Consider the following 10,586-nt stretch of genomic DNA (forward strand, 5'->3'; position numbering starts at 1 on the left):
TCAGAAGTACTGGAATCTTGTTGTAGCTTTCGAATAAGTGCCCACACTTCTTCGTCATTCTTCCATTCCTCCTTTGCTTCGTTTATCCAATCTGGTTGGATAATAGAAATGGCACACAACAATGCTTCCATATCCTCATCCTTTCTTGAGAGTGCATCTGCCACCACATTTTGCTTCCCTTTTTTGTAGATGATTTCAAAGTCATAACCCAACATCTTTGTGACCCACTTTTGTTGCTCTTCAGAGGATAATCTTTGTTCTAAAAAGTATTTAAGGCTATCATGATCCGTTTTTACCTTGAAGTGTCTTCCCATTAGGTAGGGTCGCCATTTCTTAAGTGCATGGAGTATTGCCAACATTTCCTTCTCATAAATAGCTTTTCTTAAAAACTTTCCCTTGATTGGACGACTTTCAAAAGCAATGGGTCTTTCATCTTGCATTAGAACAGCACCAATTCCATTTCCTGAAGCATCACATTCCACAATAAAGGTTTTTGTGAAGTCCGGTGTAGCTAAGACCGGTGCTTGGCACATTGCCTCTTTAAGATGTTTAAAGGCCTTTGTTGCTTCCGGAGTCCATGAAAATGAATCTTTCTTCAATAATGTTGTTAGAGGTGCTGCTATTCTCCCATAATTCTTAACGAACTTGCGATAATACCCTGTCAACCCAAGAAATCCTCGCAGATGCTTTATGGATGTGGGGATTTTCCATTCCTTAATGGCTTTAATTTTGCTAGGGTCTACCTTAACTCCTTCATGAGATACAATATGACCCAAATATTCCACCTCCTGGACTCCAAAGAAACATTTGGATCTTTTTGCATATAATTGTTTCTCCTCCAATAGTTGTAGCACCTTGTCAACATGTTCAACATGATCCTTCCAAGACTTGCTGTAGATTAGTATATCATCAAAAAATACTAACACAAATTTTCTAAGGAATGGTTTGAAAATTGAATTCATCAAACCTTGAAATGTTGAAGGTGCATTGGTAAGGCCAAAAGGCATGACCAAAAATTCATAATGACCCTCATGAGTTCTAAATGCCGTTTTCGGAATGTCTTCAATCTTCATTCTGATTTGATGATATCTCGAACGAAGATCCAACTTGGTGAAGTAAATTGATCCATGCAATTCATCCAGTAATTCATCAATGACAGGAATGGGGAACTTATCTTTAATAGTGAGCTTGTTGAGCTCCCTATAATCTGGACACATGCGCCATGATCCATCCTTCTTGTGCACCAATACTACTGGAGCTGAGAAAGAACTTTGACTCGGTTGAATTATACCAGCCTCTAGCATTTCTGCAACCATACGTTCAATTTCACTTTTTTGGACATATGGATATCTGTACGGCCTGATGTTTGGAGGAACACTTCCTGGAATCAGATGAATAGCATGATCATGATCACGCATAGGTGGGAGACCTTTGGGAGTCTCAAATACCTTGGAATGATTGTCCAGGACTTTTTGGAGATCTGGAGAAATAGATGATTCCAATGTGGAAACATCTAGCGAACATAATTGTGCAATTACACCTCTTTGCTCCTTTTTTAGAAGCTTTGTCATGCCATTAGAGCTGATTATCTTTCCTGGTTTCCCTGCAATACCCCTTAATTCAACTTCCTTTCCTTCCACAGAAAATTTCATGAAAAGTTCTTGAAAATTAAAAGCTATTGTACCCAAGGATTGTAGCCATTGGACTCCTAGTACAACATCAGCACCTCCCATTGGAATGGAAAGCATTGGGCTAGTCAATACATATTCTCCCATGGATAGCTTGATATTATGGCACTTTCCAGAACAATTTATTGTTCCTCCATTTGCAATCATCACTTGACACTCTGGTGCTGGATATAGGAAGCAATTCAATTCTTTTGCTACCCTACAATGAATAAAATTGTGGGTGCTTCCTGAATCAATCAACACTATTACTTTTTTCTTCTTGATTTGTCCTTCTATCTTGATGGTTTGAGGAGTGGTAATTCCCACCAATGCATTACAAGATATGGTCGGATTTATTTGTTCTTCATCTAGGCTTTGTTCGTGGAATATATCCTCTTCTTTTGACCTTTCTTGCTCATTTTCTTCTTCCTCTTCACAATCTATGTAGGATAATTTCTTCTCAGCACACTTATGACCTTTTGTGTATTTGCTATCACAATTTCAACAAAGCCCTTTTGCTCTTTTTTCTTCCAATTTTTGTGGTGTCAACCTTGTAGGTTGTGGAAGACTATGGGCAACAACACTTCCGTCTTTATAGTTGTGAATGGTATGCTTCCTAGTTGCCATAATTTTGCTTTCCATTTTTCTTGCTAACCTGAATGCCTTCTCTAATGAATCAGGTTCCCAAAGGCGCACATCATGTTGGATATTATCCTTTAAAGACCCTATGAACACATCAATCCTATGCTCCTCTGGAATATCTTTTACCCTTATGTTCAATTTTTGGAACTCCTCAATGTGCTCCATTATTGAACCCTTTTGTTTGAGACTTATCAATTGGCTAAAAAAAGTGTTGCTTTTTGTATCCTCATAATGTGCTATCAATTCTTCCATAAAAATTGCCCAAGTGATAAATTGTTTACGAGAACAAAGCCATTGATACCATACAAACTGATTTGGTTCCAAATATAAAGTTGCCATACGTACCTTTTGTGTGTTTTGCACATTATTGAGATCGAAGAATTGCTCCATCTGTAATATCCATGTGGCGGGATCCTTGCCATCAAACTTCCTCATATCGATTTTTGGAATGTGGTGATTCTTCGATCCAACATTAGCATCTATGGAATCATGATTAACATTTCTTTTGTTCTCATCATGAGTTTCCTTTACTACCTTTTCACCATTAGTAAGTATTTCTTGTAGAAAATTAGTCAAATCTGTCTTCAAATCTACCATGCCTGTCTTCAAATTTGTGTTCAAATCTATCTTCAAATTGTCCATCTTAGCTTCCATGCCATTCATCTTAGCTTCCACGCCATTTATCTTAGCATCTGTTAACTTTTGTGAGCGTGACATTTGTTGCACTTGTTCTTGTAATTTTGATATATCATGTAGCATTTCTTCCTCTTCTTCATGAGCCATGCTAGAGCTTTCAGGTTCCTTACTAGGTGTTTGCATTTTCTTTCCTCGGGGCATCAGTTACCGATAATAATGCTCTACTATGCCCTTTGAATTCCTTCAAAATAAATTTTCAAACCAAGCTTAAGCAAAAATTTAAAAAAAATCTACACACCTTTTTTCACTTTGTAGGAGCTCGATATTGCCTCTGATGTATCTCTGTACTTTCCAATCATCTAGTTCTGAACTTGTGACCTGTAGTAGCTCTCTGTGTCCTCTTTCCAATGCCACAAGTCTGACCCAAATTGGATTCTCCAAGGAAGAGTTATGCGAAATCTCCCACAGTGACTTGATTATAGACTAGTTCAGTAGAGCTAACTTGTACGACGTTCCGCGAGTCATTGTTTCAACCTTTGGATCTGAAAAACACCCACAAGAAACTACAGTCCATCCTCTTTCTGTACCTTCTTAGGAAACTTCAATCTGATCCCCAAAGAGAAAGTTATGACGATTTTCCCGAGGTCACCTATTTTGAATGTAATTCAGGAGTCTACAAAAAGACCAACTTCCTCAGATCATATCTCCGCAAATATCGTGAGAAAAGCTCTGAAATTCAGACCCAAGGTTCAGCGCGATTTCTTCTCAAATGGGTTTTTTTTGCGACTTCTGAAACATCACAGAAAAAAAGTTATAGCGAAAATGCCACGATGACCTGTTTGGAGCAGCGAAACCCTAGAATCCAAAGCTCTGATACCAAATGTTATGAAACCAGCTCAAGAAAATATAGAAAAGATAGATCAACGCCTTAGAATTCAGCCTCTTCGAGGGGGCAACCTCCTTTACATTACATAAATGAACAATTCTTGGATGATAAAAATGACAAAACCTCCTTTCTATATATAGGAGTCTAAGGAGTCACAATATAATCCAGCCGACCTAACAATAATAATATAAAGCCAAAAAAATAACAATAGAGGGATTCTATGGGGCAAAGAAATAACAATATGGGGGTAATAGGGGCACAACAATATAAATAAGGGGTATAACTACAATAGTAATGGGGTAATCACTAGTATTATAGGGACCCAACAAAGTGAGAAACTTCTTAGGAGCAGCACAATACTGGAGAAAGTTTATTTCTAACTTTTCCTTAATTGCAGCTCACTTACATGCTTTGACAGGCTTGAGCAAGGTGTTTCAGTGGGGAGGCAAACAGCAGAAAGCCTTCGACACCTTGAAAGAAAAGATTAGTACAGCACCAGTACTAGCACTGCCTCATCTTCAAAGACCATTTGAGATCCAAACAGATGCTAGTTACTATGCCATGGGAGCAGTGTTGATACAACACGGTAAACCCATATGTTACCATTCTGAGACTTTTAATTCTGCAATGGTTAACTATCCAAAATACGATAAAGAATTGTATGCATTAGTACAGAGTGTGAAAAAGTGGAAACATGATTTAATGGGCAAAGAGACAGTCATACATATTGATCATCAGCCACTTCAATATCTACACTCCCAAACTAAGTTGCAGCAATCAAGATGCTATAGGTGGATGGGTTTTCTACAACAGTTTCATTTAGTCATCAGATATAAAAAGGGCATACACAATAAAGTTGCAGATATGTTATCTAGACCTATTATAAATGCATCCACTATACTTAAGCATAATTCAGTACTACATGAGAGCTACATTGAACAATATGCTCAAGATATAGATTTCAAAGATGTATATGCAACTTTAAGTCAAGGCAAACGAATAGAAGAATTGGATTATCATGTTAAGGACCGACTCTTGTATCATTGTGGGAAGCTATGCATTCCACAAACTAAGAGAGTAAAGATAATTCAGAAAGCACACACTTCTCTAATATCAGGTCACTTTGGTGTAAGTAAAACAGTTGCACAGCTGCAAAGATTTTGTTATTGGCCAAAAATGAATGAGACAGTTTCTAGATATGTAAGAGGGTGTACCATGTGTGCTAAAAGCAAGCCCAGCAATAGAAAACTAGGCTTGTACACTCCACTGCCAGTTCCTTCTCATCCTTGGGAAAGTATTTCCATGGACTTTGTTGGAGGACTGCCTAAATCTAGGAAAGGTCGTGACTATTTATATGTTGTTGTGGATAGGTTCAGCAAAATGTGTATTTTGATACCTTGTAACAAACATATTACAACTGAACAAACCGCATAGTTGTTCTTTCAGCATGTATGGGTTCATTTTGGATTACCCACTTCCATTGTATCTGATCAAGACACCCAATTTGTTGGGAAGTTTTGGTCGAGTCTGTGGGAACTGATGGACACCAAACTGAAGAAAAGCACAGCCTTTCATCCACAAACAGATGGCCAGACAGAAGTGGTCAACAGGATAGTGATCCAGTTGCTCAGAGGCTATTGCAGCAAGCATCCCAAACTTTGGGATGAACATTTGTGTTATGTGCAGCATGCTTACAACTGAGAAAAGCATTCTTCTACACAAAGATCTCCTTTTGAGACCTGTTTTGGTTTCACACCAAGGTCTCCCTTGGATTTTGTCTTTGGTAAAGAAATAACAGTTGATGGACACAGTGATGTGGACAAGGCAACCAGGTTCATCGAACAAATCCAAGTGATTCACCAGGCAGTACAGGAACAGCTAGAAAGAGCCAAGCCAAGTACAAGGCAAGGCATGACAAGCATCGGATGGAGCATAGTTTCCAAGTTGGTGATCAAGTCTGGCTGTATATTAGCAAGGACAAAATGCAAGGTGAAGGTAAAAAGCTAAAGCCAATAAGGTATGGACCTTTCAAGATACTTGAGAAAATTGGTGAGAATGCTTTTCGCCTTGATTTACCAGCTTACATGCACATCTACTCAGTGGTTAATGCAGACAGCTTGAGATTATTTGAACCTTCATTAATTGAAGATCCCGAAGAGCAAAGTCAATTGTCTTCTATTGATGATCTATTACCTGAATATCTCAATGAATTGCAGGAAGACACAGTTTTGGACAGGAAGGTGAGGACAACGTGTAGGGGAGATGTTGAGTACCTCAGGATTGGACTCAAGGGTTCAAAGCCAAGCAGTGCAAAATGGATAGAGATTGGACAAGTGAGACAGTTATATCCTCACTTAGCCGATGCTTGAAAACCAACTTTTCGTGGTCCAAAATATTTTTTAGTGGGAAGGCCGTGATCCAAATTGGATCCTTAAACATTTCTCATGACTGTTTCAAAATTATGTCAGATCAAATCTTATGAATAACAAGTATCAGAAATGACCTCTGGACAATGGCAATTGTGGCCTGCACGAAAAAACGAGGACCCTCGGTCAAAGCGTGCTGATCGTTGGCCCATGGAGACCGCGCATGGACGCAAATTGGCAATCGGAAGCCCAGATCCAGAAACAGAGGCAGTTTCAAATAAAGCACTAATCGCGTATCGCATGGCAAAACCCTCAAGAAGGAGAGCCCCGAGCGCTCAGTCATGAGGAAAACAAGAAAACCATGCGGAAACCGTCAAAGGCGGGTCCCACGCCCAAAACCAGTAGGATATCGCGTGCACTTCGAGCGGTAAGTGGGTTTGGCTGAGTTCAGGGCAATGCCATACACTGGCCGACGCGTGTCTGGCAATGAGAGAGAAAACCGCTTACATCGCGTGAGTAACGGTCAAGCAACTTTACCGCGCGATATAGATGGAGACCGTAGGATCTAGAGGCTCCAGATCAACGACAGAGAATCAACTTGATGGATGACCGGATTTGACGGGGAAATATACTGAGGCACATAAATATTTGAGGTTTGGCATGACCGATGAGCTGGCAGAAGAATCAATTTCGTGGGCAAATCCTGGAGTAACGGAAATAACGACCGTTTGAAGAAAACTGACACTCAGTTCGTAAGGCGACAAGTGGCCACCTCTCTGTGCAGTGTTACACAACGATGATGATGCAGATCAGGGAATTCCAGCGGACAGAGGCAGGCGATCCAGAGAGCCGACAAGAGGAAACGAACTGTCAGGGAGCAGATTGGCTTTAAGCCACGAACAGACAAAGAGAAGAGGGAGATAGAAGAAAAGAGAGAAAAAAAAAGTGAATTGCAGAGAACAGAGAAGCCGAGTTGACCTGCAGAGCAAAGGCAGCATCGAGCAGACAGAGACAGAGAGAGTCCGAGAGTCTGTGAACTCCAGAGAAGGCTTGAGAGCTTCAAGCAACTCATCTGTGTATACCTGTCAGGTACTGAGTACCAAATTGGACTCATGCCATTGAGACCAGTTGAGGTCGAGATTCAGTAAGGGGGAGTCTGTGTACTATAGAGGCTCGGGAGATCCAAGTACTACCCTACTGATCATCCTCTGTTAAGTGAGACTCAAACTGAGCTCCTTATTGTAAAATCTTTGCTTTAAGACACAATAGAAAAGGCCACCACTGAAGGCTGGACCAGGAGTCGTAGCCCAGGATGATTGGGTGAACTCCTTATTGAATTTGTTGTGTCCTATATTTGCTTACTGTGTTTCTCTTACTGTTTCAAGTGTCTGTGTATTTTGCAATCTTATCGATCCGTTGCCTAAAATAACATAGACACACCCCAACACATGAGTCTATAATACTTTCATTAATTAACTGAGATCATTCACGAGTGATTTTCAGATCAGTAAATCATGGATTCTAGAAGTGTCATTGAATTATAGGTAGTGACCTAGGCTCTGGGCATGAAAAAGTGGGTCAAATCCTGGGGACGCTGACACAACATTACGAAAAATAGTCCCTGGACACTAGCATGCCATGTTATGGGAGCATCCAGAGCCCTTTGGACGTTGGCATGCCCATATCATGGGAGAGTCGAGAGGTTAATTGGTCAAGAAATGTAGTAGGACTCAAGGGTTGGTTACTTGAGAGGTTGGGATGGTTCCTGAGGGTCTTGTTGCTGATGTGGAAGGTCTGTATGGTGTGTTTCCATTGCTTCCACTTCCTTAAGGTGACTTAGGAGGTCGAATCATATCATAGTAACTTTTCATCACATGTTCACCCCGGTTGGCTGATTACTTGGGTAGATGTGGGAGGAGGGTGTTACAGAGTGGTCTTCCTTTTATTCATTTTTCGGGGAATTTGGTGCTATAAGAATGCTTGTATTTTTGAGGGATCAAGTTGGGATATTTAGCAGTGTTATTATTCCATTGTTGCATACTTCAATGAGTGTGGCCCAATGGCTAATCAGAAGCATAAGAGAAGTATTCACCTCATTAGCATATGGGACAGATTCCTTGTCGACTTTTTTGATGGGGTGACCAATAGAGGAAAATGTGGGTGCGAGGTATATATTGTTATCAATCCAGAACTTTATTTCATTTTATGTGGAATTATAGTCAAGGTACTAACATTTGTGCAAAAGGTCATTACCCTTTGGGGAGTACTATCTTGCGCAAAATGGCTCTGCATTGACAATTTGGTGGTATTCAGAGATTCAAAGGTGGCCATAGATTGGGTTCAAGGTCATACAACTTTTGAACACCACAAACCTATAAACTAGTTGCATAGTATCAAAGAGGTTCAGGTTGAATTTCTAGATTTGACTTTCTCCCACCTATATCGTGAGCATAGCACTTTTGTTGATGAACTATCCAAAAAAGGTCTACATCAACATCTGAGGAGTATATTCTACACTATTTTTTTCAAGGACAAGATGAGGGACTCTAGGTATATATGCATCAATTAGACAATGTCATGTGAACTTGAAGTATCCATTTGCTAATTTTCTGTTATGTTTTGAAACAAATTTTTTGGAACATGGCCATAAAATGTGGTAATATGCAAATATTTAAGCACACATCGGAGTTTTACGATCTACAACTATAGGTAAATGCCCAAGCTATTACGTTGTGGTCTATATTGGAATTGGGCTTATGGATTTTATATTGTCAATAAAATGAATGGTTGAGATTGCAAGCCAAACAAATATTCTTCGTCTAATACGTGAAGCAATGGACAATATGAAAAGTTTTGTCAATAGTAAGTCTCCTCGTCCATTTAATTTATTAAAAAATCATTTGTGGAATATGGTTATCCTTGTAATTTATTAAAAAATTCTTTATGAAACGTGGTGTTAAAATTTGGTATCGCCTGTTTCATTTGGTGTGACTTGAAAAGTAATATTACTAGTTTTATAAATTTACATTTTATAATATTAGTTTTTTTTTCTAAATTTAAGTTTGATAATAATGTTAAGGTTATTATAAATACCATCATTATTAAATAATATCATTAATAATATAACTAATAATAATAACAACATTCAAATTAATATTAAAAACAACAATAATACAATATTAAATCATGTTAGTAATTTTCTTAGCTAAATTTACTTACGTTTTAGGTTTTACTACTTTAAGATTTTAATAATATTGGTTTTTTATTATTTTAAGTTTATAACAATATTATTATTATCAGTTATTAATAAACATTAAATTTAAATTTAATATTCTTAATTATTGATTTGAATACTAATGTGAATATTAATATGAAATCATTAGTGAAATTAATATCAACCACATTTAGTAATGTGGTTGTGATAGTACAAACTAAATTCTAGTATGGATCGATGTGCGTTATTCTATATGGAACTTGTTTATGAATTTCAAGCAATGAAAATCATGGATAAAATCAAAACTTGAAAAAAATTGTGATTATATATATAAAAAATCTATTAATAAAAAATAGTGGGTTTTTATAATAATTTTCTTTTCATTATCATAATGTTATATTTTCCGAATTTAGGTTTATGTGATCCATAATTATAATGTTGGGACATCTTTCGGTACTAATCACATCCAGAGTATTTTGTCAAGGCCTTTCGAACAAACCGGTGTGGTTCATTATCAGGACAAGATGCAGAGTCAGATTTAGGCAACATAATAAATAGTGATAGCGATGGAAAGCGCTGATAACGGCTAGCTTTGACCCACAATATAAATAAGGATGAGGAGAAATCATCATCACGACCAAATGCAGAGTCAGATCTAGGCAATAGAATAAATAGTGATAGCGATGGAAAGAGCTGATAATGGCTAACTTTGATCCACAATATAAAATATTCAATAAGGATGAGGATAAATTTTTGCCACGGAATAAATAGTGATAGCGATGGAAAGATGGAGAGTCAAATCTAGGCAATGGAATAAATAGTGATAGCGATGGAAGAGCTGATAATGGCTAGCTTTGATCCACAATATAAAATATTCAATAAGGATGAGGATAATTTTTTACCAGAGAATAAATAGTGATAGGGATGGAAAAAGCTCATAATGGCTAGCTTTGACCCACAATATAAAAATTCAATACACATGAGGAGAAATTTTTGCTCAAACCAGCTAGTGTGGTTCATCATCTTAATGTAATATGGATTACAATATATTTATCAAAATAAAATAATACCCTATATGGTTACAAATAAATATATGTTGACTCTTCCTAACAAATTTTGACTAAGAAACAGTTAAGTTATTTATTTTATTTCAAGTTATGATTAACTAACTAAAT

This window comes from Pinus tabuliformis, chromosome 8 (genome assembly GCF_031772625.1).
Source record: "Pinus tabuliformis cultivar Carrire ecotype Pingquan chromosome 8, CPIR1, whole genome shotgun sequence".
Taxonomy (NCBI): Eukaryota; Viridiplantae; Streptophyta; class Pinopsida; order Pinales; family Pinaceae; genus Pinus; species Pinus tabuliformis.